Below are 6,778 nucleotides of genomic sequence, written 5' to 3' on the forward strand. Positions count from 1 at the left end.
GAGTGCATAATAGAGTCAAAAGAAGAAAAAGAGAGAAAGATGTGTGTATCATCTGCGTACAGATGAAAGGAAAGATTCAATTAACAAATAAGAGCAGAGAGAAGGGCACTGAAGAGAGAGAAAAGGAGAGGACTAAGTACAGAGCCTTGAGGGAACCATAGGGAAGAGGAACTGAGGAAGAGGTATGTGCAGCCCAAGTTACAGAATAGGACAGATGAGAGAGATAGGAGCGGAACCATTCAAGGACAGACCCAGTAATACCCACAGAAGAAAGGGAAGAAATAATAAGAGTGTGCTCAACAATGTTGAATGCTGCAGATAGATGGAGAAGAATAAGTATAGAGTAGAGCTTAGAATGATGAGCAGACAGAAGAGATTTGGAAACATGCAAATGAGCAGTCTCAGTAGAATAAGAAGGATGGAATCCATATTGGAGAGGTGGTAGAAAAGAATTGATATTTTGGAAATTAGCAACCTGTGTGTATGCAGCCCAAGAATTTCCAATGCCACTCAGCTTTATGCCAACAGCAGTGGAGGGAGTAAGATCAGAAGTAAGCAAAGGCTGCCAGAGGGAGTAAAAGACCAAAGAGGCCAGATAGAATCATGTACAGACAGCAAGGTAGAATGGCGGGTATTAGCAGGTACTAGCAGCCACATCAGGAGGCAAGGAAGAGAAAGTAGGAATAGATGGAAGTGAAGAATGTAGAGAATTACAGAGTTAAAGGAACAAAGATCATGATGAGTAAAAGTAGGCAAAGGAGGAGTAGTAGTAGAAAGGGTATGGGGGAGAGAGAAAAGGAAAGTGGCAGGTGATCAGAGGCTTAGAAAATAAAATGGGTGTAGTTAAACCCAACAACATAGATAGATGTGAGAAATAAAACTGCAATACTCAAGACCTAACTGATATTAATAAAAATTATCTCCAAAATACAGCACGTTTTTAAAACGTCAATACAGCCCAACCCACTTGTACAGAATCTGCCAAGAGAAAATAGTACAATGCTGGCTCATAACAACGAAAGCCCAGACCCAACAGTACAGGTTTCAAAGTATGTTTTCTAATTGCTAAAAAAGGTGGGCAAAACATTTAAAAATAATAATAATGTATTATTGATAATAATATACTCAATACGGCTTTTTTATATTATGTTTGAAATACACACATCAGTCAGTCTACACCATATTGCACTTAAGTACAATATCAAATAGTAAAATAGTAATAAACATATTAAAATAGTAAAACACATATTAAAATCATCATCTGGGTTACAAATGTCCATTAGTGAGCTCAGGTAATAATACAGGGTGCCTGGCTAGGTCCTGATATGACCAGGGGGGGGGGGAGTACATTCAAACAAATAATCAGGATGGGAGAGCCACACTCTAGAGATTCAGGATGTATTTAGTTTAATCTCTGAATTTTAATAATGATACAGACAAGATATCACTTATTTGCAAAAAGACAGATAGACGGACAGTTACACATTTAGTATTATATGTGTACCGTTGGGTACCACCCTCAAGAGTGTGGAGGGTATTAGCCTTCTGGTGGTGCAAAATCTCTTGGATACACAATCAACATAGGTTCACAACACAAGAGTGAATGCAGCCCAGGACCTCATTTGGTCCATGGTTATTGTCAAAAGAAAAAACACAACAACAGGTGTGTACAGGTACGATTGGGGTGTGGTTGTGTCATAGATCGACACTGTAGTGTTTCGGCCACGGAGTACGAGAACTGGATGTGGGTGGCTAAGATGGCCTTCTTCAGGATGGAGGTGAAGGAATGAAACACTGTCCGTATGGTATCTGTAGGGTTTAAAAGCAGATGGTTAGGGATGTGTGGGGTCTCAAGAAATTAGTGGTGATTTAAGTAACTTATTAGTGACTGATTGGTGTTGATACCGGTGCACTAACTTTGCACCAGTTGACAGAAGCTTACCGTAACTGACAAGCTGTGTGGCGGTACAAGCTTCCGATGATCTTCAACCATGCATAGAGTCAGGTGAAGACGGTGGCCCACTGTCCACTCTTGCTCAGGATGTTGGTCCAAAATACCAAATCTGGAACCGGTGTTACCAGGTGTCAGGAGCGTCAATGAATGGCGCCGGCAGCTAAAAGACAGTGGAAGAGCTGCTTGTAGTCTCAGTCTAAGGTCAAGAATGGGTGAGAGGTAAGTGGGCTGACCAACCCCGCAATGGTGATGACCTAAGGGGGGTGAACGGATTACAGTGAGGACGAGGCAGCCATGGAGCGTGAGTGGTGTCCAGTGAGTGTGCGCAACAGACCATGAGAATTTGGTCTGAGGTGCGGCGTGAGTGTGCATGTTAATTCATGAAAAGTGTCCCGGGTGATAGAGCGGAACAGTGAATGTAGACCATGTTGGAAAGTGAAACTAACTAGTAGGAGTGTCTGTCTAGCGCCGCGCGGTCAGAGGAACTGAAAGCGCGACCGTGGGACTATGATTCGAGGTGCGGTGTGGGTGTGCACGTTAAAATAATGATAATGAGGATACTGAGAGGTGTCCCGATTGATTGAGCGGAACGGAGAGTGCAGGCCGTGTTGGCAAGTAAAACTTACTTGTTGGAGTATCTATGCGGAGGCGTCTGTCTGGAGCATCGCGGTCAGAGTAACTGAAAGCGAAACTAAAGAGAGTAGATAGAGCCCGCCCCTTGAACGAGCTGTCCAATCGGGTATGAGCACGTGGGCCAACAATCCTTACCTCAACAACATCTTAATATGGCGCAGATACATCGACGATGTCCTGCTCATCTGGCAAGGTAGCCAGACCCAACTTATGTCTTTCCAACATTGGGTCAATCAGAGGAACCCCTACATCAGATTCACTCTAGAATGGGACCATCAGGCAATCAATTTCCTGGACTTACATATCTACCGCACTGGGAACCTTCTCAAGACGGAATTGTTCAGAAAACCAACAGACAGGAACACCTTACTACACTTCTCCAGCTACCACCCGGTCGGCCTCAAATATAACTTACCTTACAGCCAGTTTCTCCGGGTCCGAAGAAATTGCACTGAAAGAGAGAACTTTGAGACCCATGCAGACCAACTCCAACAACGCCTCACCGACAGGGGATACCCGAAAAAAGCAGTGAGAATGGCCTGAAGAATCCAGAACTCTTGAGGGTGGTACCCAACGGTACACCTATAATACTAAATGTCTAACTGTCCGTCTATCTGTCTTTTTGCAAATAAGTGATATCTTGTATGTATCATTACTAAAATTCAGAGATTAAACTAAATACATCCTGAATCACTAGAGTGTGGCTCTCCCATCCTGATACTTTGTTAGAATGTACATTAGTGAGCTCATCCAGTATGTTTTCAATAGTAATCCAGAATTTTGTAAAATGATAAATCAGATTAATATTATCCCTGTCAAGCATATAAAATGCCCAAATATCGCTTATCGAGCAATTATAAACATGTAATTTCCCATAGGCAGGTAAAGTGCTTCTTTGTAACCAATGTAGTGTGACGAATGTGAGGATGCCGTCCCTTCTCTTCTAGGGGGAGACCTTTCCCATGGGGCCAGGGCAGTATGTCCACAGTATAAAAGTCTCCCTCGAGTGGAGCACCAAGAGAGGATCACATGGGGAAGGAATCCCTCTGTGGGACTGGGAACGACCATCATCAGAGAATGCAGTATGACCTTGATTCAATACACTCAACAACTCAATTCTCCAACCCTAAATCCTCCTTCCCTGCTCTAGATTGAGCCAATGTGTTTTGTTGTCAAGTCAGTCAACCTAGCACACATGACAAGACTGAAAAACCAGAAAGTACAAAGTATCATGCATATAGTTTTGAAACTGGTACTGTGAAGAAGATGATCTCCGGGAGTCCAAGGATAACTCTAGAGAAGCAGAGGGAGTGGTCTAGCTTCTCATTGCAAGTGATTGGTCCAAAGTAGTACAACAATCCCATGCAGGAGTTTGAAAGAAGCTCAACTGGGACACAGAAGATGGAGAGAGATCCTCTGAGGAGGAACAGCGTGAGCCATGCAGATGAGCAGCTGACGTGAGCCGCAGGGGATGCTAAAACTGCAGGAATGGGAGAACCCAAATGTGGTCCACAACTAAAGGATTACTCTGGTTGCTGCTGAGTGAATCCTCTGAACGCCCCAGGCCCTGGCGAAGCGTGCCAGAGAGAGAACGCGCTGCTGGGAAGAGTCAGAGGACCTCAGGGTCTCTGCAAATCCCACTGGATATCCAAATGTTACCGGAACCTCGAGAGGGGACTCAGCTGCCCGGGAAACGCTGGTACCTATGAGAAAGAGAAAAACAGGTACACGGGTTGCCAGGAAGTTGGTAGAGGCCCGGGGAAACAACAGGGTGAACCCAGAAGCATGAAGAAGAAAGTCTGGGAACCTGAATCAAAGCAGAGTTGTATACTTGGCAGGAGAGTGAACCAACCAGTTACAATGCTACTGTCAGGACTCCCCACGCCCCTGAGGGCCTACAACGGCATCCCCTTTCAGTGGGAAGCTGGTGTCTCGCGTAGTGCCTGGTTCAATGGCCATATCAAGCATCACACCAATGGCATATCTGCACCTCTTCCCCCTCCAGTCCCCACACACATGCTGGCCAGCGGCTTATGTAGCGCCGGCGTGTCCGCTTTCCCTTATCATGATGTGCACTATAAATCCCAGCAGGCCATGTGTCATGATGCCTACCCCCGGGCATCCGTATCAAGCCCATCAGCCCCGGGAGCAGGCATCCAGATATTTAATAAAACCCCAGCAGCCCCGGCTGGGGGCTGTCTGGGTTCAGTCCTGGCGCCTTAGGCGCCAGGCTCATAGTCTTTACTTACCTCATGCAGACCATGCTGCAAATGAATCGAAGCCAACGTGAGGCCTGGATGGGACTATTTTACTACAGGGACTATTTTTTACTCGGGTGTGGTTCGAGGGACTTCTTACCTGGAACTACTTTGGAGGCTATTTAAACCACGCCCGAACAGCAGCACATGCTTCGCGTTATTCTGCATTCAGCAGCGTAACGCTCACCATGCCTGCAGTCAGCATCCAGTCTTCAGCCACGCCCGTCTCGAAACCAGAGCTCCAAGCAACAGAAGAAAGAAAAAGGAAAGGTTAGAAAACAGATATTATTTCAATTCTTACCTGAATTCCGGATCCATCACGTCTTCGAACTTGAAAAGGACATTATTCCACATGCGTCGCATCGCCAGCTGCAGCGCCGCGCCATACTCACCAGTCCTCACAGCATTTTTCGATCCGGCGCAGCCTCCATCATTTTCTCCGCCGAATTCCACCATCTAGGGGACAAAAGAAACATAAGGTGAGCTGAAAAAGCCAACAAATACAACCTCTCCACCATAGACTTACCTGATTAACAACCGGAGGCATTATTCTGTAACAAACCGCAACTTCTTATGCCGCACCTGTAAGGGGAGAGAAACCAGCAATTTAAACCCACGCATCTTTTGCCGGACAGTGTTGGGTAATACAGACTCTCACCTGAACACCATCAGCTGCCACAAGACAATCTTGTCTTGGACCCAGCTGCAACATAAGAAAGGAATGCACAAGAGTGAACATCGGACATATTGAACTCTTTGAACTTTATACTTACGGGTTCTCGGCTGGAACCTCAGAGTCAATACCGGAACTCTTCCAACGCCTTCAAACCAGTGAAGTAACTGGTATCTACGCGCCCCTGCATTCCACGCAGGATGGAGAGCTCATTTACAAACATAAGGTGAGCTTACTGAAAGTGAATATCGGTGGTGATTAGTGGGGAGAACAGTGGGGTGCCATTACTAAAATCCACGGGTGGCTAAATCCCTTTCTCCACTTGCAGGAGAATACTTCTATGGGTCAAGCAGACGAGGCTAGGCGGTCCAGTCCAGTCTGTCATCTCTGCACTACGCTTCACGTTGGAGGAGGTCGCAGCTGTCCGGGTCCGATCAACGCCCCTGTGGGAGCCAGGTGACCGTAACACCATGCGATCCATCATGTGGTTTTAACGCATCACATCTTGCCACATTACCCAGAACTGGCCGCATTTAACGAATGTTCACTTTGGAAACCACGCTCCTCATCTGTGCGTTCACCCATGGTGAGTGCCGTTCTGACTCTTTGAATAGTTCCTGTGTTTTTGGACTTTGGCTTATTATTGGATTGGCTTGTCGGTTGCTGTTTGGTGCACTCTAAGTTCCTTATGAACCCCCTGCTCCTCTCTCTGGACTGCTTCTTGGATTCCCTTGTCTGAATTGTGTAACTTTGCAACTGTGTCTTATCTGGAACCCGATCTTGCTTCTACCTCTGGATTGCTTATGGATTTTGCTGAACTGTACTGGTTGCTCCTACTGAATTTGTTTTCCCTTGATTCCTGGATTTAGTCTCCTTTAGTTTTGTGCTCGTACTGTTCCGGTCAGGTCTCTGCGTTGTCATCTGTGGACTTTTTTTGCCCTCTGGCATCTGCATCGGGCAGGCATCTCTGATCTATGAACTTGCATCAACTGCTAGGAATCCTAATAGGTGTGTCAGCCTTTTAACCGCCGGAATCAGGTACGGGGGACAACAAAGGGGATGTCGAAGGTTTTGCCTGCACTCAGGGTTTCCATGAATAGCTTAACCGTGTTTCCCTGTTTTGTTTCTTCCCCTGCAGCTCCCACTGGTTCCTAGGTTCCTGATGTATTCCTGCTTTTTCGCCTGATCCTGTGGCCTTGCAATCATCTATTTATTTTTTTAAACAATTTTTATTAGTTTTTTCAATAAACAATCAACATT

At 45.8% G+C, this 6,778-nt stretch overlaps 1 long non-coding RNA gene across 1 annotated transcript; it reads right to left on the bottom strand.

Annotated features, from left to right (window-relative positions):
- Window positions 1-1,401: 1,401 nt before the first annotated feature.
- On the bottom strand, window positions 1,402-2,665 carry LOC138579549 (uncharacterized). The gene is made up of 3 exons (XR_011304059.1): window positions 2,581-2,665; window positions 1,943-2,114; window positions 1,402-1,809 (listed from the first exon to the last, which is right to left on the bottom strand). It is a non-coding gene; the product is annotated as an uncharacterized lncRNA (long non-coding RNA).
- Window positions 2,666-6,778: the final 4,113 nt, after the last annotated feature.

This window comes from Ambystoma mexicanum, chromosome 3p (genome assembly GCF_040938575.1).
Source record: "Ambystoma mexicanum isolate Mex_15411 chromosome 3p, UKY_AmexF1_1, whole genome shotgun sequence".
NCBI lineage: Eukaryota > Metazoa > Chordata > Amphibia > Caudata > Ambystomatidae > Ambystoma > Ambystoma mexicanum.